Source organism: Camelus dromedarius, chromosome X (genome assembly GCF_036321535.1).
Source record: "Camelus dromedarius isolate mCamDro1 chromosome X, mCamDro1.pat, whole genome shotgun sequence".
Lineage (NCBI taxonomy): Eukaryota > Metazoa > Chordata > Mammalia > Artiodactyla > Camelidae > Camelus > Camelus dromedarius.
The window spans coordinates 61,274,944-61,298,799 of NC_087472.1; the positions used below are offsets into that span (position 1 = coordinate 61,274,944).

General features: G+C 36.1%; 1 protein-coding gene and 1 non-coding gene across 3 annotated transcripts in view; one reads left to right on the plus strand and one right to left on the minus strand.

Annotated features, from left to right (window-relative positions):
• EDA (ectodysplasin A) overlaps positions 1–23,856 on the minus strand; it is a 325,997-nt gene that overhangs the window by 290,229 nt on the left and 11,912 nt on the right. The gene's annotated exons all lie outside the window — the stretch shown is intronic.
• LOC116151130 (U6 spliceosomal RNA) lies at positions 8,481–8,587 on the plus strand. The gene has a single exon (XR_004134906.1). It is a non-coding gene; the product is annotated as a U6 spliceosomal RNA (small nuclear RNA).

Here is a 23,856-nt window from a genome sequence, read left to right on the forward strand (position 1 = left end):
ACTATCTGCCTGGAGATAACATTAGATCCCACAGGTTAAGGGCTCAATCCTATAAGAGTGTCCCAGCCCTTTCAGAGGCCAATTTGAATTTCAGGTTGTCACTTGTACTTCTGATCCTACCAGCTATAGATTGGAGGTTCCAATGACCTCTTCTTTGGGCTTGGTTAATTTCCTAGAGTGGCTCACAGAACTCAAAGAAACACTTTACTTACTGGATTACCATTTTTGTTGGTTTGCTTGCGGGTTTTTTTGGTTTTGTTTTGTTACTTTTTTTTTTATATTAAAGTGTATAACTCAGGAATAGCCACATGGAAGAGATGATTGGGCATGGAGCTTCCTTGCCCTCTGCAAGACACTCCCAGAATCTCCAATCTGGGAGCTTTCTGAACTCTGTCCTTTTTGGGTTTTTATGGAGGCTTCATTATGTTGTCATGATTGATTAAATCATTGGCCATAGCAATTGAACTCAGTCTTCAGCCCCTCTCCCCTCCCAAGAGGCCTGGAAGTGGGATTGAAAGTGACAACCTTCTAATCACATGGTTGGCCCCACTGACAACCAACCCCCATCCTTAGGTTACCTAGAGGCTTTCTAAAACTCAGCTTATTAACATAACAAAAGATAACTTGTCCACCCTCCACATTTAGGAAGTTCTAAAGGTTTTAGAAGCTGTGTGCCAGAAACTAGGTGAGGACCAAATATATATTTCTTTTATAAATCACAATATCACACTATCTTCAATAATTCTGTACATGTCTAGCTTTTCCCTCCCACTGTCATCTTCCAACTTCAGTTAAGAGAAGAGGCTTTGGAATCAGGGCTGGATTCTAGTCCTGGCTCTGTCACTTATTGGCTTAGTGGCCACAGGTAAGTTAACCTCTCAGAACTTCAGTTCCTTCCTCTGTGAGATCTTCACGCTGCAGGTATAGTATTATTTACTATTTCAAAACTCAAATTCCATCAAGTTCCTTCCTTACCTAAAAACCCTTCAATAGTTTCCCATTAGCCTTAAAACAAAGACCAAGTCCTCCCTCCTCAAGGCTTCCAAAGGTCCTGCATAGTCTCCTGTCTGCCTACCTCTCTGACCTCTTCTCATACCATGTTCCCACTTACCTTCTCTAATCCAGCTACTCTTGCCTTCTTTCAGCCTCTTAAATTAGGGTTACCAGCTTTAGCAAATAAAAATATAGAATGCCCAATTAAATATGAATTTCAGATAAACAACAAAATTTTTAATAGACGTATATCCCAAATACTATATGATATATTATAATTTCTACTAAAAAATTATTCACTTTACCTGAAATTCAGATTTAATTGAGCACTCAGTATTTCATCTGCAATTCTACTTAAATATGCTACCTCCCTCCTGCACCAGGGCCTTTGCCCATGTTGTTCTCGCTCCCTGAGAAGCTCTTTCCTCACTCTCCCACTGAAAGAGCTGTTGCAAGGCATATGTGAAACAAGATTTAGGAAGTGTATAGCACAGTACTTAGCACAAAGAAAATACTCAACAAATAGTATAAATAAGAATTCAAAGCTTTCTACTCTTGGTTTATCTTTTATATTATACAGATTGTGGCAGTTATCAACATTTTGTCATTGTAAATAAGTCATTCTCAATGCTCTTAGGTTCTTTATAAGAGTATTGGTAAATGGCAATATATACACATAACATATAGTATTTCCCTTACCAACTACTTTAATATATGTGCTTTCATATGTGGTCTTCACAATAATTCTGTAACATAAACATCACATAACATCATAGTAGTATGATTTTATTCATTTTACAGATGAAGAAATAACCAGGTAAGTTCTAAGTCACTTAAATAAATAATAAATAGTAAAAGCAATAATCAAACCTAGGCCTTCTAGCCTAAAAAGCTAAAATTTTGCAGCTATATGGTATTGTCTCCCTACCCATTATCAGTCTGTGACAGATCTATATTACTACTACTACTACTACTACTACTACTACTACTACTACTACTACTACTACTACTACTACTACTACTACTACCACCAGTGATAATAACAGTAATCAGCAATAACAACCATAACAGCTAACACTTACTCAACACTTTCTCTGAGCCATGAATTTTTCTAAGTGCTTTGCATGTATTATCGTATTCTCATAACAGCCTTAGGAGGTAGATAGCCTGTTATTATTCCCACTTTTCACATAAACTTTAAGCCTCGATTTCCTTCAGTAACTTGTTCAAGGTCACAAAGCTAGTGTCAGAACAAGGATTCAAAGCCATGCAGCTCAGGTCTTAAGTCTGAGCTCTTGTCCTATCAGAGTCCAGAGTGAATGCACCCATGGAAGTCCTGGTGTCACTCCTGCTACACCATTATATTTACACATGCATACATTTAAGCAACAGCCTATCTTTTGGTTAAGACGGCACCAATCTCCCAGAAAGATACCCCTTTGTGTCATCTTATGGTAAAGGTAATAACTTTTTGATGAGCCAGCTACATTTTCTGTCTTGAAACAATAGCATGAATTCATAAAAATGACTGGTCTGGCTTAGAAGCAGAATGAAACAATCTGGTCCAGAATAATGTGATTTTCATTGGGAATTTTAAAGCCATCTTCCTCAATGTCCATTTTACTGACTCAGATGTTTTCTACTATTGTCCTGTATATGTCATATACACATAAACATATACACTCTCCCAACCACCACAGATCTTGCCAAATGCAACAAGCTACATGTAGCATAATTGCTTCTGTCTTTTATAATTGCCACTGCAAATGATAAAAAAGCATAGGCTTATAATTCGGCAAATTTTACATTTCTCAGAAAAACTGCTAGCAGCTTTGGAACCTCCAACTGGCTAGTTAAAACAACAGAACAGGACATGGTGATAATGCAAAGGCTGAGCAGTTATGTATCAGAAAATAACAACAAAATAAAACATAGTATGAGCCCCCAAATTTGTATTATCTGCTCTCATACTTGCTAGAAGGATTGGAATTTGAAAAGGAAACTAAATAAGATCTATGTTGTTTCAGATCACAGGCATTGGAGTCAAAATAGACCTGGGTTTAAATCCCAGGTATGCTATTTACTGTCTGTTATTTAATCTCTCAGAGCTTGTTCCCTCATCTGTAAAATAGGGCTAATACCTACTTTGCAGGGAAATTATAAAGACTGAATTAGAATATATGTAAATCTCTTAGTCCAATGGTTGACACTTAGCAGCACATGGTAGACCCTCAATAATCCAAATCCCTCTAATCCTCCTGACAGGCCTGGTGTTAGTGCAGAGCGGTTACAGAATAACAGTGATACTAATTCTGTTCTTTTCAGACCTAAGGAGCTGCCTGCCAGATGCCTACTTTCCTCCCTCCACTTTACCACAAACTTCATTTTCTCCTTTGGCATCTAAGGAACAGTGTTCATCTAGCCTTTGTCTCTGGGGTGGCAGAAATAAGGGAGCCAGTCTCAGCAGTTTAGGAGGGGGGAAGATGGTTGTGCTAAGTTCTTTTGTGTCCTCTAGTTGAGGGCCACTCAATTCAAGGTAACTTCATACCCACATCAACCTGTGCCTTGTATCTGAAGAGAGACCCACCTAGTTATAGTATCGGTTTAATAGTCACCATTTAATTTATTCATTGGAGTTATACAATTAATATGAATATTTTAAATAACTATCATTTCTTACATACTTTTTGCCAGGTAGTATGCTGAATGCTTAACATACATTATTTCATTTAATTCTTCAACAGCTTTCTGGGGAAAGTTAGTGCTTATTCATTAAACAGCAAATATTATTGATTGTAATTAATTATCGATTGTTCTGAATACTAAGAACATAATAGTAAACAAAAGGGACAATAAGTTCTGCCCTCATGGAGTTTACTTTCTACTTTGGGAGATACCAGAATGCTTAAGTAACCCACATGTTATCACCTAGTAAGTAACAAAGCCAAGATTCAAAAGCAGATCTGTAAATGAAATAGGAAGCCCAGAAAGAAATCCTCGCATATACAGTAAATTGATTTTTGACAAGGGTGCCAAAACCATTCAATAGGAAAAGGATGGCCGTTTCAACAAATGGTGTTAGGAAAACTGGATAGCCACATGCAAAGGAATGAAGTTGGACACTTATTTTATACTATATAGAAAAATTTACTCAAAATGGAGCAAAGGCCCAAATGTAAGAGCTTAAACTAAAACTTTCATAAGAAAACATAGGAGAAAAGCTTCATGACATGGAATTTGGCAATGATTTCTTGGACATGACACCAAAAGCACTGGCAACAAAAGAAAAAAATAGATACATTGAACGACATCAAAATTTTTAAAATTTTGCATATCAAAGGACACTAACAACAGAATAAGGCAACCCACAGAATGGGAGAAAATACTTACAAATCATATATCTGATAAGGAGTTACTATCCAGAATATATAAATAATTCTTACAACTAACAACCAAAAAACCAAACAATCCAATTAAAAAATGGCCAAAGGACTTGAATAGATATTTCTCCAAAGAAGTTATACAAATGACCAAGAAGCATAAAATGCTCAGTGTGCCAGTAATAATTAAGGAAATGCAAATCAAAACCATTAGGAGACACCAATTCACAAACACCAGGATGACTATTAAAAAAAAATAAAATAAAACAACAAGTGTTGGCAAAGATGTAGAGAAACTGGAATCCTTGTGCATTGGTGGTAGGAATATAAAACAGTGCAGCTGCTATGGAAAAGTTTGGTGATCTCTCAAAAAATTAAAAATAGAATTACCATGTGACCCAGCAATTCCACTGGGTATATATACCCAAAATAATTGAAAGCAGGGGCTCAAATTGATATTTGTACACTCATGTTCATAGCAGCATCATTTACAATAGCCTAAAGATGGAAGCAATCTAAGTGCCCATCAGCGGATGAAAGGATAAACAAAATGTGATACATACATATCATGGAATATTATTCAGCCTTAAAAAGCAATGAAATTTCAATGCATGCTACGACATGGATGAACCTTGAAGACTATATACTAAGCAAAACACACCAGTTACAAAGGACAAACACTGTATGATTCTACTGATATGAGGTATCTAAAGTAGTCAAAGTCATAGAAACAAAGTAAATGGTGGTAGCCTGGGGGGAGGGGACAATGGGGAGTTATTGTTTAATGGGTCCAGAATTTCCAGTTGGGAGGATGAAAACATTCTGGAAGTGGATAGTGATGATGATTGCACATTGTGAATGTACTTAATGCCACTGAATTGTACACCTAAAAATGGTTAGAATGGTAAATTTTATGTTATGTATAATTTACCACAATAAAAAAATTAAAAAGCAGACTGATGATTCTTCTACCTATACTCTTATTTACTATAGTACAGTGCCGAGTAGTTGATGCTTAGACTAGTCCAGAGAAATCTTGGTTCAGCACATTCATGTTCAAATGTAAAATTGTGGGGAAGCCATAAAAAACACACAGAGCACTTGGCATCATCACAATGCTATTTGAGAACATAATTTACTTCGTTATCAAGCCCCAGTGCATTACTGAAAACCAATTTTAGATGAACCAAGCTGAATAAAAACCATTACTACAAATAGGAAAATAGCTAACTCGACTGTAAATGATTATCAGGAAGTTGTTTTTAAAACAATTCCCTCAAACTGGGGTTAAAACCTGTTACATAAGTTTTCCTAATCTAGCAGTCAGATTACAAATACTGAACTATTCATGAACTTCTCTTGCTTGTAATTCACGAACCTATCAGATGGAAACACCAGCTGTTTCTGGTACAACATGAGCATTTCTTCTTGTTTTTTTCTCCGTTTTTGTTTAATTCATTGGCAAAGTGTCAACATTTTTTTTTTGGTGGGGGGTGGGGGAACTACAGTATTTCTTAAATTAAGAATCAGAAGTAAAATAGAGTTTTCAGTATTTTTTTTTTTTTTGGTTTTTATTGATTTTTGGAAGGAGAGGCAGAGCCTAAAGTATTAAGACAATGGAAATGTTTTTTAAGCTAAATCCACTGTGATAGCTGTAACCCTCATATAATGGGCAAGTGTATCACTGGAAATGTGATAGACTCTAGGTACCCACTTTACACTATTGGTAGCCTTTTTTCATTGCTACCATCACTACCACCACCTCCACCACCACTACCACTATTGCTACTACTACTGGCTAACATTTAGTGAGCACTTACTATAATGCCAAGCACTATGGTATAAGGTTCGTATGCATTTCCTCTTTGATTCTCATAAAAACTTTATAGAGTAGATATCTTACTATTTTTTAATTTTATACATGAGGAAATGGAGAAGAGTAGTAGAAGATTAGTAGTAAATGGCAGAGCTGGGATTCAAATCCTGGCTCCAGGCTGCCAAGCCCATGTATCTAAGTATCATGTAGACTACCTCCCCATAATACTCTGCTTAAAATGAAAAATCTTTTGACAACACTATGTTCTAACCTCAGTCTTCAGATTTTATATACACGGATCAGTTACAGAAGTTAAGTTAATTAATTAAGCTCGAAGCAGGGTAACTCATCTATCTGATATGGGTTTCTCCCAAGGCAGCTGGCTCACCACTCCTTTTGTCCAGATTCTAGAAGCAACTCAAAGAGTCCTTTGCTCTCTAATTCCTTCTTTTCTTTGACTCTACACCAGAAAAAGTGCTCAGTTCTCTGAGGAATGAAACCTCCCACATGTTAATGGAAGGCAATGAGAAAACATGGTTCTGTATATAGAGTAGCACCTTAGTCAGTTGCTTCCTAATTTATCTCTTCTCTATGTAGAAGTAGACTTGTAGACTACTTGACATACATCATTTTTAGACTTTTATACATGTTCTTTATACTTTTTCTTCTCATTTGCTTTGAATATTCTTGAGTGACCATTTGTCCCAATGCTTTAGAATTCACCTGCTTTACGGCAGAGGGCCTGGACAAGACAGCCTCTTCAAATACTCCTCAGTTCTACTCTTGTGTGATCTCCCAGAGCAATGTTAAAAAACTGCTGGTTGAAAAGTTTGTTTGTCCCATCCTTCCAACCCCTTATCCTACTTGTAACAATGCCACAATCTTGCAACACCCCCACTGGAGTAAAATGGAAGAAGTGAGATGGCATGTCTGACAGAGCACAGCTAATCTTTCGTTCACCACACACAAGCCCAGGTCTCACCCAGAACAGAATCCTCTCAATAATTAAACAGCTATGATAACAAAAAGCTACAGTCACATAAAAGTACAGTTTCCCGGAACACTATTCTGCCTAGGGATGAAAGCTGTTTTGCCTAGGAATTCATAATAAAGTATCACATTCTCATTCTTTCTTTCAAAAGTTTGAGCAACAAAAACAAAACAAGTCTGTGCACCTACTGTGTGTACAACATTGTTCTAGGCACTGAAGATATTAAGTCACATAAGACAGGGTTTAGGAAGAAAGGCAGACCGGTGAAATGACATTCACAGTGCATGGTATATTATAGTTAAGTGCAGTGACAGGAGTATGCCTAGAATCTTATGAGAACACAAAAGAGGATCTACTTCAGACTTGGCAGTGAGTAGTCAGGGGAAGTTTTTTGGAGTAGGTGACATTTAAACTGAGCTTCGGGTGAAAAAGGTAGAAGGTAAACTAAACTGAAGTGAGGGTAGATTTGAGGCAGTAGGCAATAAGAGGAGAGATTGAAGAAACATTAAAGATGTAGACTCCATAGGACTCAGTGTTACAATTTGGGTGGGGAAGGAGTGAGAAGAATAATTTAAAGCATTCAGATTTCTGGCTTGGAAATGGACAATAGTGCTACTCATTGAGATAGTGAACAGGGGAGGAGGAGCAGGTTTGGGATGAGAAGATACATGCAGTTTTGGATAAGTTGATTTTAACTGCCTATGGGAAACGAAGAGATTTCCAATAGAAATTATACTGGAGCTCAGTAGGTATGTAGTAAAAAGAGAGGTACAGGCTGCAATCTTGATTTCAAAGCTATTCCCACAGAGATAGTGGCAATCAAAGCCATGATTTTTAAAGAGTTCACAGTGGGAGAATGTATAGATTAACAACAGAAAAGAGACAAGGATGTAGACCTAGGGAATGTCAACAAGGCTGCAGACTTAGGGAATGTCAACATTTTTTAGAGATGAGCAGAAGATCTTCTAAAAGAACTTGAGAAGGAACAGCCAGAGAGGTAGGAAAACAAACAAGAAAGCCCATTGCCACAGAAATAAGAAGATAGACTTTAAAAAAATAAGACTATAACACACAGAATGGGAGGGGATATCTACAAATTATCCCTCTGATAAGAGTTCAGTATCTAGGAAACATCAAAAACTACAATTCAGCCATAAAAAGATACACAATGAAATTTTAAAATGGGCAAAGGATTTGAAAAGATACTTCTCCAAAGAGGATATACAAATGACCAATAAGCACATAAAAAGATGCTCAATATACTTAGTCTTTGGGGAAATGCAACTCAAAACAATAATTAGTGCTTACTTTGGTAGCACATACACTAAAATTGGAATGACACAGAGAAGATTAGCATAGCCCCTGCACAAGGATGACATGCAAATTCGTGAAGCGTTCCACATTTTTTAGCAATGTTCTCCTAAGGTAGTCTACCTAGGCAATAGAAATAAAAGCAAAAACAAACAAATGGGACCTAATTAAACTCATAAGCTTGTGCATGGTAAAGACAACCATAAATAAAAAGAAAAGACAACCTACAGAATGGGAGAAAATATTTGCAAAAGATGAGACTGACAAGGACTTAATTTCCAGAATATACAAACAGCTCATACAACTTAATAACAAAAAACCAAACAATCCCATCCAAAAATGGGCAGAAGACTTAAACAAACATTTCTCCAAGGAAGACATACAAACGGCCCATAGGCACATGAAAAAATGCTCACCATCGCTAATTTTCAGAGAAATGCAAATCAAAACTACAATGAGGTAACACCTCACACTGGTCAGAAAGGCCATCATTAAAAAGTCCACAAATCATAAATGCTGGAGAGGGTGTGGAGAAAAAGGAACCCTCCTACACTGTTGGTGGAAACGTAGTTTGGTATAGTCATTATGGAAAACAGTATGGAGAGTCCTTAAAAAACTGAAAATAGGCTTACCTATGATCCAGCAATCCCACTCCTGGGCATATATCTGGAGGAAACTCTAATTCAAAAAGATACATGCACCCCAATGTTCAAAGCAGAACTATTTACAATAGCCAAGATATGGAAACAACCTAAATGTCCATCAACAGATGACTGGATAAAGAAGTTGTGAGACACACAAACACGCACAATGGAACACTACTCAGTGATTAAAAAAGAATAAAATAATGCCATCTGCAGCAACATGAATGAACCTAGAGATCATCATACTAAGTGAAGTAAGCTAGAAAGAGAAAAATACCATATGATATCACATATATGTGGAATTTTTTTTTTAGAAAAAAAGGACACAAATGAACTTATTTACAAAACAGAGACAGATTCATAGACACAGAAAACAAACTTATGGTTACCAGCGGGGAAAGGGCACAAGGAGGGATAAATTGGGAGTTCAGGATTTATAGATACTAAGTACTATATAAAATAGAGAAACAACAAGGTCCTACTGTATAGCCCAGGGAACTATATTCAATACCTAGTAATGGCCTATAATGAAAAAGAATATGGAAAGGAAAGGTATATATATATATATATATATATATATATATATATATATATATATATATATATATATATATATATGTTGTACATCAGAAGTTAATGCAATATTGTAAATTGACTGTACTTCAATAAAAAATAAATTAAAAATTTTTAATTTAAAAAACAATGATTAGATATCACTTCACACCCTCTAGGATGGATACAATAAAAAACACAAATAATAACAATTGTTGGCAAGGATGTGAAGAAATTGGAACTCTTATATACTGCTAATGAGAATGTAAAATGGTCCAGCAACTGTGGAAAGCAGTTTGGCAGTTTCTCAATAAGTTAAACATAGAATTATCATATGACCCAGCAATTTCACTCCTAGGTATATATCCAAAAGAAGTGAAAACAGGTGTTCAAACAGAAACTTATATGCTATTGTTCATAGCAGCATTATTCACAATAGCCAAAAAGCGGCAACCATCCAAATGTTCCTCAATGGATGAATGGATAAACAAAAGTGGTACATTCTTACATTGGGCTACTATTCAGCCATAAAAAGGAATGAAGTACCAATACATGCTACAATAAAGATGAATCTTAAAAATATTGTTAAGTGAAAGAGGCCAGACATATGATTCCATTTATATGAAATATCTAGAATAGGCAAATCCATAGAGACAGAAGGTAGGTTAATGGTTGATAGGGGCCAGTGGGGGAAGGGGCCATGAAGAGTGACTGCCAATGGGTACAGGGTTTCTTCTTTGGAGATATAAAAACATTCTAGAATTAAATAGTGGTAATGGTTGCACAATTCTGTGACTATACTTAAAAACCAGTAAATTGTACACTTTAAAAGGGCAAATTTTGTGGTATGTGAATTACATCTCAATTACAAAATTTTAAAACAAAACATAAACTTTACATTCAATAAATATTCACTGAGGAACATTAATAAATGAAATGACTCTATCCTATCACCAGTAAATTCAAAATGTCAAATGACTTTCTGTGCTTATTATTAAAAACTTTTTAAAATAACAAATAAAAAAGAGGATTGGGCAATACCAAACATGACAGAAAGTGAAATATGATTACAACAAGAATCTCATTTAATTTTACAATATGGAGATCATAAGTGACCTTAGGAAAAACAGATTCAGAGGTAAGGGCACAGAACCTAACCACAGGAAGATGAAGAATCAATGACTTGTTGACTTGTAGACAGCAAGTTTATTCCATTCTTTTCAGAAGCTTCACTACTAAGAGAAATGGGAAATAGAGTAGCTTTAGGGATATGTTGGATCAAAGAAAGTTCCTCCCTGCCAGATGGGAACATAATTATGTGCTAAGAAGAAAAAGACATTAGAGAGGGTTCAAAGATACAGGAGAGAAAGAAAATGACTGATATAGAAAGAACCATGAAAAACTGGAGGGGAGTGGGAGAGGATCTGAAGCCCAGGTGAAAGGACTAGTCTTGGACCAAAGGAACATCCTTCCTCTATGAAGACAGGAGCACAAGAGTGGGTCCAAATGGAGTTCAATCTGTAGGGATTCCAGTGAGTGAGGGGAATGGAACAGTTACAATTTTGGGGGCTTTGTCAAAGTAGGGAGAACTGGGGACAAGAAATCAAGAGACTTGAGGATAATTCCAAGAGGGTGATTGGAGTGACAGGTAAAAGGATCTAGACTGGTAAGGTAAAAAGTCCAGGCAGGTCCAAAAGAGAACATAAGCTGGTTGGCTTTACATCATGGGGCCACCGCTGTTCAGTTTTTTAGGAGTAATAAGAAGAAAGATCTAATCCTTTTGACTTCTTTTGTGTAATACAGGCACTGAGATTTCCCATACCACCAAAACTGTAAAATAACAGAGATAGACTACTCCAAAAGGAAACTGCAGTACTACTAAGAAAAGGAAATGGAAACTGAGTAGGCAATAAATAACAAATGAACCATAATTTCATATTATAGTAGCATACTATCATACGAACTGTTGTTAGACAATATATAGACCAAATAAGTAAGGTTTATGGGCTCTAAGCCTTTACCCAAATGCACCTTTCATGCACCGTCTCAGTCTTTGCTCATGCTGCTCCCTCTACTCAGAATTCTCATTTGCAATTTCAGCTTCTCTCTAATGTCAGGGACTTATTGTATCTTTCTATCTCTTACAATGCAATGCAGAATGTCTGGCATGTCATAAATGCTGATTTGAGTTCAGATGAAATAGGGAAAAAAGTCACTAAGGACTAAGTGATCAGGAAAGGCTTCACAAACAAGTGTGAAATTTAAGCTTGTCCTTAAAGATGAGGAGTATTCTACTGTCAAAAAAGAGAATTTTAACAGGAGGAGTGACACAAGTGACAATGAAGGTAGGAACAGCAGTAAGAAAACCAATCTATATATATAGCTGGGGCTTCCTATTATGAATAGCAGATAATGCTGGCAAACCAACATTGATGTGGGTCTTGAATGGCTAGCTAAAGCATTTGGACTATACTTATTATGCCAGTGATTTTTAAGGTGGGGAAAGAGTTAAGAAAATCTGGGTGTGAGGGAGGAAAGCAATAGGGATTCTACTGAGCTGCACTGATAAAATTGCCAGTGTTAGAAGAGACCTTATAGGTCGCCAGCTTCAATTTCCAACATTTTACAGATAAGAACATTGAGAGCCAGAAAGGTGAAGTGACCTACATAAGGTGATCCAACTTAACCAGAGGAAAACAAATTGACTCATATCTTGGACCAGAACCTCTGTCTCCCAATTTCCAGTCTAGTTCTCCTTCTACCACACATGGAAAGAAACTATCACATGGCCAGGCTGAAAGAAAGCATTTGCAAATATAAAAAGGAAATACAACTAAAAGCATGTAACATGAAGAATTCCAATGCCATCAATTCCTGTGAATTTATGTCAACAGTCAGGGCAACTATACGTAATATATAAGGTAACAATCAGGATAAAAGTTTTACACACTTAAGGAGACAAAGGGACACATTTATCAATACATCCTCTAGGAAATAACTGTACAGTTTTATATTTTTTACCTATATTTGTATTGGATCCTCAGAAAAGCACTGTGAAGGAGATACAGAAGGTATTATCTTTCCCATTTTACAAAGAAGGACATTGAAATGTGCTAATTGGCTTAAGTGAAGAGCCAGAATTCATTCCAGTACTCCTCCCCCAACTTCCAGGACATACCAGTCTGCAAAATAGACCAAAACAAGCATGAGGCAACTTTGGTTTTGAAGGAGGAAGCAAGACTTTGTGAATGAGTAGGTAAATGCAGGGGCTGTGGAGAAAATGGGTTAATTGAAAGTGTGAAAAAGGAATTTATGAATTAGTAATACTATTTGGGCTTACATTTTTACCTGTGAGTCACATCTCTCTTATAAATGCTTGGCACATAGTAGGAAAAGAGTAATTATTTGTTGAATAAATAATTTAATGGCACAAATTTCAATCTGTACACACACTGTCTGTGGTTGGTAAATATGTGTTTATTATGTCATTGTCCTCAGGTCACAAACCATATGCTTTGTGAGTCTTGCTAAAAGATGAAGAAAAAAGAATATGAAAAAGAATATATATATGTAGGTAGATACATATATACATATAAATATATAACTGAATCACTATGCTGTACACCAGAAATTAACACATTGTAAACCGAATATACTTCAATAAAAAATTAAAGACTATAGAATCAGAAAAAAAATAAAAGATGGGGAAAACTCTGAAATTTCTCTTACTGGGATGATGTCAAAAGACAAAATTGTATTACTTACGCAGCTGTGATATATAACACAACATTTACCAAAGGATAAAATTCTAGTGTTTAATACTTAAACGCGTACACACACAAACACAATCAATCTCTGCTGTCTCCTGCTCTCTCTCTCACTCTCTCTCTCTCTCTCTCTCACACACACACACACACACACACACACACAAACACACAACAGGTGCACAAACATTAGCCACAACTCTGGCTTTTCCCTAGACCTTTATTATTTGGAACACTGGTATATTTTGTGTTACACAAGGTATAGAGGTCCTTACCTTAAGTGTTCACCTGTATTTACACGTTAAATGAGATATTGTTAAAAATACAAACGAAGGTTAGGTAACTCTGATATATAATAGGGAAAGGCCTTTGGCTTAAAAGGGAACTTGGGTATGAAGCCTCCCATGACCTGGAAAATCAGTTAGATTCTAAAGGCCAAGAAACTGAGGTACCTTTACTAGTCTGTGGGGGAAATTAATTCCAAAAGCATTGTAAAGACAAAAACTTGCTTGGTTAAAGAAATCAAGAAATACATAGCAGGTCAAAGTAGAATATGAGTGCCTGCTATGCGGAAGGCTTTTAAAGATTTGAAGGAGGGAGGAGGGTATAGCTCAGTGGTAGAGTGTGTTGCTTAGCATGCACAAGGTCCTGAGTTCAATCCCCAGTACCTCCATACAAACAAACAAACAAACCTAATTACTTCCCCAAAGAGAATTATTAATTAATTAATTATTTGAAGGATGGAAAGGAACTGTGGGTGGAGGCTCTAGGGTCAAATATGCTTTCTGTGAGGGTGCCTGACCTGACGCAGGGCTCGAAAAGAAAAGAAGCCTTGGTGGCCGACCCCATTATTAACCACCTGAACCTTAAAGTAGCATGATATTCCCCTTAAGAAATGTGTACAACTGCACTTCAGAGTCCAATATTAGGGAGAATGTTTTAATATGTTAAGACTTGCTTGTATATTTAACTAAAGGAGTACAGATTAGCACTGTAGAAGGTACAAAGAAGTATAACACTGTCTCTGCCTTTGAAAACTTTCATCTAGTCAAGGAAACGAGATAAACTACAACACTGTAGTGTCAAATGAGGGGTTTAGAGAAGTGTTGAGATGGATGGGCAAGGGAGAATTCCTTTTAGTGGTAAGGTGTAAATTGAGCTTTTCCTTTCGGACCTGAAGGAATCTAAGAGGCAGCTGGAAGAAAGGACATGCTATTTTGGGGAATGAGTAAACAAAGGCCAGAATGTGAGAGGTCTATGAATGCACCTGTCTGGACGGAACAAGATTCAGATGAAGACTAGCAAGAAGAGTGGCAGAGCAGTTCAAGCCTGAGTGCAGAGAGGCTTAGAATGCCAGTTTAAGAAGTCTGAAGAGTGGCACTGGGGAGACAGAAGAGATTTCTGAGGAAGGGGGTCACACGACAAACTTGAAGAAAAAGAATCTAGCTGAGGTATGCATATGGAGGAGAGAATAAAGAAACTCTCAACAAGATAACCACTGTAGGAGTCAGGTAACTGAGGTAGAATCACAAACTTTCTTGGTTGGGAGAGACCTTGAAGATCATCTAATCCAAACACAACCAGAGTGGTCACAGTGGGACTCAAAAGAAAGGGAGTAATGCAAGAGACATCATGAACAGTATAAATCAACCTCACAAAATATGAATCAGCTTAGCAATTGATTGCTAGATACGAGTAGCAAGTGAAAGGGAGAAGTGTTAAAAAAAAAAAAAGCCTCCAAGGTTTAATGCCTGAGTGATTGGAAGAATGAAACTGGGCTTTAATTTTGAAAAATTCAGGGTATGTGGTGGGAGAGGGGAAGGACGGAGGTGAGTTCAGTTTAACTTAGTGAATTTGAGAGATCAGCTGGAACTCCAAGCAGAAACAAACAGTACCAAAAAGATTTGTCTAACATCGTTAAGAAAAAAGTAGGTTTGCACTCCTTGGTTGACTCTTTGTAAGCTAAATCAGCTTTAAGGAATAGAGTCCCCACTAGCAATGTGTCTTGCACATAATATGCACTCTGTGAAGTGGTGTGAGTCAGGGGAACTCCTAAACTCTGCCCCTCTTCCTTCTCCCTCTCAATCTGACTAACTATGACAAGTGTTAATATCCTTCTTAATAAACCCTCATAGTTTCCCCAGCCTAAGCATTTAGACTACACAGCAAAAGTGCTTTAGAAGCATGTAATGCTTCTAGGCATGGAGCCATGTGGATTGATCCAAAACCTTATAAATGCTTATGCTATCATTGCCCTTGTAGACCACTGGTATGGCAGGATGAAACAGGAATAACAATCCACAAACGACCAAATAAAATTCAGAAGCAGTCTTTTGAAAATCAGTTTCATTGTGGCTGTTTATTTTCAACCCCTGCTATATGCCATTGCTCCAATAAAAATTACTCTTCATCTCCGAAATGCATACCCATTGACAGGTGGATGTGAATGGAGAAGTTGTACTCAGCAGCCTATAATTTTAAAGTAATTTCAGCAGCTAGCAGCAGGGGAGTTCCCATAAAGCCAAGGAACCACCCTCCTCCTCTGGCTATTCCAAACACACAGGACTAACATCTAACTGAGGAACTGGCAACTGAAATCCCTCTCTCTCGCAAAGACACACAGTTTATGAATTGATTTCCCAAATAGTGTTCTCCAGAGATATTCATTAAGCATTTACTACCACCCAAGCTCATGGTCCAGTGGTCTTCAAAGGTTGTCCCAGTATCACAGATGATAAAGTCCTAATAATCCATAACAGGGGAGCTGAAGTTAGTCACAGGGAATCAAATGTCATCTCCTCTATACTCTTCCCTTTATTTCTTCCTTTAGAGCAATAAAATGAGCATCAACATCACCTGAGAAACCTTTTTTTCCCCAAACAATATATGCTCATGGCCCTCACTCTAAAGATTCTGATGACATATGTCTGAGTGTGGTAAAGGACATATGCATCTTGAAAAGTTTCCCTATGTAAGATTAATATGCACCCTTAGTTAAGAACCACTACAATAGATGATCTGTGTATTTTAATCCTATAATTCTGGAAAAAAAACTCTTAGTAGGATCAGGGAACAGCTAGGTATTTTGATCAAAGAGAATGAGGGTAAGAGAAACAGAGACAGAGATCATTCTGGGCCAAGATTCCTGATTACTATACGCCCACAATAATGCAAGTAGCCATTAGGCCCCATATTCACTCTAGCTTCTAACCATACCAAGCCATGCACAATTCTGTAAGTCAGAGATTCTCACTGTAGAGAGCACACCAGAATCATCTACAGAGCTTTTAAAAATTATAAATGACCAAACCCCAACCCCTGGAGTTTCTTACTGAGTTGGTTTTGGATTGGGGTTCCGTACACGTCAGTTAGGAGATAGATCTGAGGGTAACTGGGATGCAGTCTGGAAGACTCTCTTCCTTTAAAAATAGGTATCACTCAGAAACAACCAACACCTCTTACACATCTATTAACCATATTCTATATACCATACAGTTTTTACAATTATAGCTTTATTTAGATATAATTCACATACCATGGAATTTACCGATTTTAGGTATACAATTCAACATTTTTTAGTAACTTCACCAAGTTATATAACCATGATATATCTTGCATCATTTCCTTTCCCTCTAGTTCCACTACTACCACCTTGACCATTAAATCAGTTTTAGAATATTGTCATCCCTCCAACAAGCTCCCTCAATAAGCTCTCTCATGCCCATATTGACTTAGTCCCCATTTCCTCCACCTGCCTCAGGTATCCACTAATCTAATTTTTGTCTCCACATATTTGTCTATTCTGGACATTTCACATAAGCGGAATCATACATTGTGGTTTTGTTTTATGACTGGCTTCTTTCACTTAGTGTAATATTTTTGAGGCTCGTCCATGTTACAGCACGTGTCTGTACTACATTCTTTTTTATGGCTGAATAATATTTCACTGTAGAGAATATTACACCTCATTTTGTTTACCCATCAGCATTTGGGTTGATTCCACTTTTTGGCTATCATGAATAATGCTGCTATGAACATTCGTGTAGAGGTTTTTGTGTGAACATATGTTTTCATTTATCTTTGTTATAGACCTAGGAGTAAAATTGCCAGGTCATGAGGTAACTTTATGTTAACTTATTGAGGAATTGCCAAACTGTTTTCCAAATCAGCTGCATCATTTTACATTTCCACCAGCAGTGTATGAAGGTTTCCAATTCTCTGCACCTCTACTTCTTATTGTCTTTTTCATTATAGTCATTCTAGTGAATGTGAAGTGGTATCTCCATTGTAGTTTAAAAATTTTTTTAAATTGAAGTATAATTGACATATAACATTATATTAGTTTCAGCTATACAACGTAATGATTTAATATTTGTATATATTGTGAACTGATCACAACTCTAATTAAAATCTGTAACCATATATAGTGACAGAAATTTTTTTCTTGTGATAAGAACTTTTAAGATCTACTCCTTTAGCAACTTTCAAATATGTAAACAGTATTATTAACTATAGTTGCCATGCTGTACACTACAGCCCATCACCTATTTATTTTATAACTGGAAGATTGCCAATCTATGTATCTATGAGCTTGTTTTTTTTTTTTTGATTCCACAGAGAAGTGAGATTATATGGTATTTGTCTCCATTGTGGTTTTAATTTGCATTTTCCTGATGGAAAATGATACTGAGCATCTTTTCATGTATTTTTTTCATGTAGTCATTTGAATTCTCTTCTGTGCTGAAATATTTATTTCTATCTTTTGCCCATTTTTATTTGGCTTGTCTCCTTATTATTGTGTTTCAAGAGTCTTTTATAAATTCTGGATACAAATAGTTCATTGATTATTTGTTTTGCAAACATTTTCTCCTAGTATGTCACATTTAATTCATTTATTAATGTTTCTTTCAAAAAAAGAGTTTTTATATTTTGATGAGGTCCAGTTTATTAATGCCTCTCTTTTTTGGATTGTGTTTTCAATGTTGTATCTAAGAAATCCTTGCCCAGTCCAAAGTCTAAAAGATTTTCTCCTGTTTTTTTCTAAAAGTTGTAGTGTTCTGGCACTTACATTTAAGCTTATCATACATTTTGAATTAATTTTTGGCTATGGTGTATAGTGAGAGTCTAAGATGAGGCAGCTATGGCCTCAGGTAACCCCACATCAGGGCCTTTGCCCACTCCCACCCTGTACCCCTGCCCTGCCCCAGTCATTTGGAATGGGGGGCTCTATGCCCAAGAGGTCACTCTCAGTGGGGCTGGGAACTCCGTCATATTTTGTCCATTTATGTTCCTCCTTCAGTAATTGTCCCTGCATCCCTCCCCCATGCAGAGCCAGCTCTCCTACAGTGGGGGGGAGGGGAGGTGAGATGAGGAAGTATCACAGCAAGGGGAGGGAAGGGGTGGGGCAGGGTGGTCTTTGGGTGATCTATCCAAATGTCCCAGCACTATTTGTTGAATAGTTATCTTTTCTCTCAATGAATTGTCTTTGTACATTTGTCAAAAATCAATTGACCATAAATGTAAGGGTTGTTTCTGAACAAAATTCTATTCCATTGATCTATATGCCTATCCTTATGCCAGTACCACACTGTCTTGATAACTGTGGCTTTACAGAAGCTGAGTTTTCTATTCCCTGAATATGCCATGTTATCTCTCACCTCCAGATCTCTGCACATGTTAATCCTGCTGCCTAAAACAGTCTTACAATAGATAACTTATTTTTCAGGTCTAAGCTTAGAAGATGCTTTGTCCAGAAACTATTTCTTGATTTCAAAAGTCTGGGTCAGATACTCCTCCTCATATATATAAAGGCATCCAAGTTCTAACAAAGCAATGAAGTACTATGGAGCCAAGATGCAGGCTAAAAAGAAAACTCAGAGATGCTGTTTTTTTCCTCATTGGCTGATCATAGCAGAGTCAGCTGAGAGACAACAGAGCTTTCGACAGGCTCATGGAGCTAAAATTAAAAAATTGTAACTCAAGGCCCATCAATGGGGGGGACCCTAGAAAAAGCATCAGATGTTGGGTTCCAACTGAGAAAGGATAGATACTAAAAGGAAGGCTAAAATAAAGGACAGCTTCAAATTACCTCAATCTCAGACTAGATTAAGATGATGTGGGATTGCTAGTGTCCACAACTACCAGCCAGAAGGAGGATAAATCCTTTCTAGATGAAGAAAAACAACAGAGGCCTCAAACCATCTCTACTGTAGTTTTTCATATACAACGTCTACCACTCAAGTAAAACTCACCAGGTGTATGAGAATACAAGGAAAAGTGATAAACAATCATGAGAAACAACAGATAACAAAAACATACTTCAACTGATTGAAACAACAAAGTTGCCAGATGAAGAATTTCAAATATTTGTACTTAATAAGTTTAAAAAAAGAAAATACTGAATTATAAATTATGGAAAAGAAATGAACACTATTTTTAAAAACAATCAAATGGAAATTTTGGAAATTAAAAAAATGTGAGAAGTGAAATTAAGAATTCAGTGGATGAGTTTAACAGGAGATTAGACAAAGCTAATGAAAACATCAATGAATTAGAAGATAGGTCAGAAGAAAATATCCAGAAAATAACAAGTGTTGGTGAGGATGTGGAGAAATTGTGCATTGCTTGTGGGAATGTAAACTGGTGAAGCCACTGCAGAAAACAATTTGGCAGTTCTTCAAAAAATTACACAGAATTAGCATATGATCCAGCAATTCCACACAAAAGAACTAAAAGCAGGGACACATATACTTAAACACCAATATCCATAGCAACATTATTCACAATAGCCAAAAAACACAGACATCCAAAATATCCATCAAAACAGACATATAAACAAAATATGGTGTGTACACATACACACACACAGTAGGATATTGTTCAGCCATAAAAAGGAGTAAAATTCTGACACATACTATATCATCAATTAAATAACACAGACACAAAAGGACAAAAATTATATGATTCCACTTATATGAGGTACCTAGAATTAAGGCAAATTTAAAGAGAAAGTAGAATAGCAGTTACCAGGGCTAGGGGAATAAGGAGTTATTGTTTAATGGGTACAGATTTTCTGTTTGGGAAGATGAAAGAGTTCTGAAAATAGATAGTGGTAATGGGTAAATAAAATTATGAATGTATTTCATACCATTGAACTATACAGTTAAAAATGGTTATAATGGTAAGTTTCGTGTTATGTAGACTGTCACCCACTGTGAATATTTGCAAATGGAAATTTTTTTAAATAAACAGGATTATTACAGGTGATTTCATACGAATGTCAAAGCCTTAACTTCCAGGTTTACATTTCGTATATGGGAAGAAATATGACAATCCAAGTTAATTATACAATAAACTCAAATATATAAATAAATAAAAATATGAAGGCTAAGCATGGCAAATGCAAGGTTGATTTAATACCACATTGAAAGAACAGAGGGGAAAAAATCATATGATTATCTCATTAGATGCAGAAAACAATCTGAAATAATGCTATATCCATTCATGATTAAAACAAAACTCTTACTAAACTAGTACTAAAAAAGAACATTTAAGTTGATAACTAGAAAAAATCTTAAAAAAAAACTACAACAAACATTATACCTAAAGATGGAATGTTAAAAGCTTTTTCATCTGACATTGGGAATAGGACAAAGATGGCCTATTACCATTATTTCTATTCAACATTGTTCTGAAGGTTCAAGTCAGTACAATAAGGTTAGAAAAAAATGTTAAGTATACATATTAAAAAGGAAAAAATAAAAATAAAACTTGTCATTTTTCACAGTGTGATAGTGTATGTTGAAAAGCCACAAGAATCTACAGTTAATTTACTAGGATTAATAAATGAGTTCAGCAAGATGCTGGATACAAAGTCAATAAATAAATATTAACTGTTTCTAAGCATCGTCCAGAAGCAACTAAAAATGAGATTTTTTTAAATGATATGGTCCCAGGTTGATTTTCCTGTGAAGCAGACTGGGAGACTTAGATTATCAAGCACCACTTTTACTAGGAAGTGCTTTTGGGACAAACATATGTGCAAAAAAAAAAAAAAAAGGAAAAAAGCAATCCAAAAAAGACCCTAGCCAAATTCACGGTGAGCTCTGGAATTGGTATGGCCCTTCAAAGGTTTCTGGATTTGGGGAAGGCGCAGGCATTTATACTTTCTTATTGATCAGTCACTGGATAAGGGATGTCCTGGAAGGGAAATTCTCCTTGGTTGAGATAATTTTCTTCAACCAAGACAAATTCAAAAGAGGGCTGTCAGCTGAGATCTGTCTTTTGGCAGCACTCCCAGCAACTGAGGAAATAAATCCTCCATTCCTGGAGGAGGACTTGGGTGATGGATCATAGCCTCCATTGCAGATATTTTAAATGGCTTCAAAATTACCAAATACCTTGGAATTAGTCTAATTAAAGGTGTACAAGAGTTCTACATTGAAAAGTATAAATTACCAAGAAAAATTAAAGACCTAAATAAAATGGAGATACAGACCATATTCACAGATTGGAAGACTCAATATTGTAAAGATATTAGTTCTCTCTAAACTAATTTTTAGATTCAGTCCATTCAAAACAAATATCATGGGAGTGTTTTTTCCCTTAATTTTATTTTACTGTGGTGAGAACACTTAATATGAGATCTACCCTCTTACCAACTTTAAGTATACAACACATTATTGTTGACTATAGGTACAACATTGTACGGCAGATCTCTAGAACTTATGTTGCTTAAGTAAAACTTACTGCATTTTGATTAGTAATTCCACATTTCCCCTCATGCCCCCAGGTCTAGGAAACCTATTCCACTCTTTGATTCTGTAAGTTTGACTATTTTAGATACCTCATATAAGTGGAATCATAATTTGCCTTTCTGTGTCTGGCTTATTCCACTTAGTATAATGTCCTCAAGGTTCATCCATATTGTCACATATGGCAGAATTTCCTTCTTTTTTAATGCTGAATAGTATTCTTTTGTGTGTATATACCACATTTCCTATATCTATTTATGCATCGATGGCTATTTCTATTGTTTCCACATCTTGGCTAATGTGAATAATGCTGCAATGAACGTGGAAGTACAAACATCACTTTGTGATACTGATTTCAATGTTTTTTAATAAACACCCAGACTTAAGATTTCTAGATTATATGGTAGCTCTATTTTTAATTTTTTGAGGAAACTCCATACTGTTTTCCATAGTGGCTGTACCATTTTACGTGCTCACCAACATTGTACAAGGTTTCTAATTTTTCCACATGCTTACCAACACTTGTGTTTGTTTGTTTGATAATGGTCATCCTGACTGGTGTGAAGTGGTATCTCACTGTGGTTTTGATTTGCATTTTCTTGATGATTAGTGGTGCTGAGCATTTTTTCATATACATGTTGAACATTTACAAGTTTTCTTTAGAGAAATAATCTATTCAAGTCTTTATCCTATTTTTCAGCTAAGTTATTTGTTTTTGCTATTGAGTTGTAGGGGTTCCTTATATATTTTGAAAATTAACTCCTTATCAGATATATGGTTTGCAAATATTTTCTCCCATTCTATAGGTTGCCTTTTCATTCTGTGGATTGTTTCCTTTGCTGTAGCTTGATTTAGTCCCACTGTTTACTTTTGCTTTTGTTGCCCATGCTTTTGGTGTTATTCCCATGAAATCATTGCCAATATTATGAAACTTTCTTCTATGTTTACTTCTAGGTGTTTCACAGCTTCAGGTCTTAGATTTAAGTTTTTGGTCCAATTTGAGTTGATTTTTGTGGATAAGGATCCAATTTCATTCTTTTGCATGTGAATATCCACCAAATGTGGATTTCCCCATTGTGCATTCTTGGCACATTTTTCAAAGATCAGTTGACTGTACATGTGTGGATTTATTTCTAGGCTCCCTGTTACATTCGATTGGCCTATATACTTGTCTTTATGCCAATACCATTCTGTTTTGATTATCATAGCTTTGGGATGTAGTTTGATATCAGGATATGAGATGCCTCCAGCTTTGTTCTTATTTCTCAAGATTGCTTTGGTTATTCGGGGTCTTTTGTGGTTCCATACAAATTTTAGGATTGTTTGTTCTATTTCTTTGAAAAATGCCATTGGACTTTGATAGGGATTTCACTGAATTTGTAGATTGCTCTGGATACTATGGACATTTGAACTATATTAATTCTTCTGATCCATGAACATGGAATATCTTTCCATTTGTTTCTATCTTCTTTAAATTCTTTCATCAATGTTTTTCAGTTTTTAATATATAAGTCTTTTGCCTCCTTAGTTCAGTTGTAAGTGATATTCTTTTTATTCTCACCAAAATGAGATTGTTTTCCTAATTCCTTTTCAGATAGTTCACTATTAGTGTATAGAAATCCAATTGATTTTTGTATGTTAGTTTTGTATCC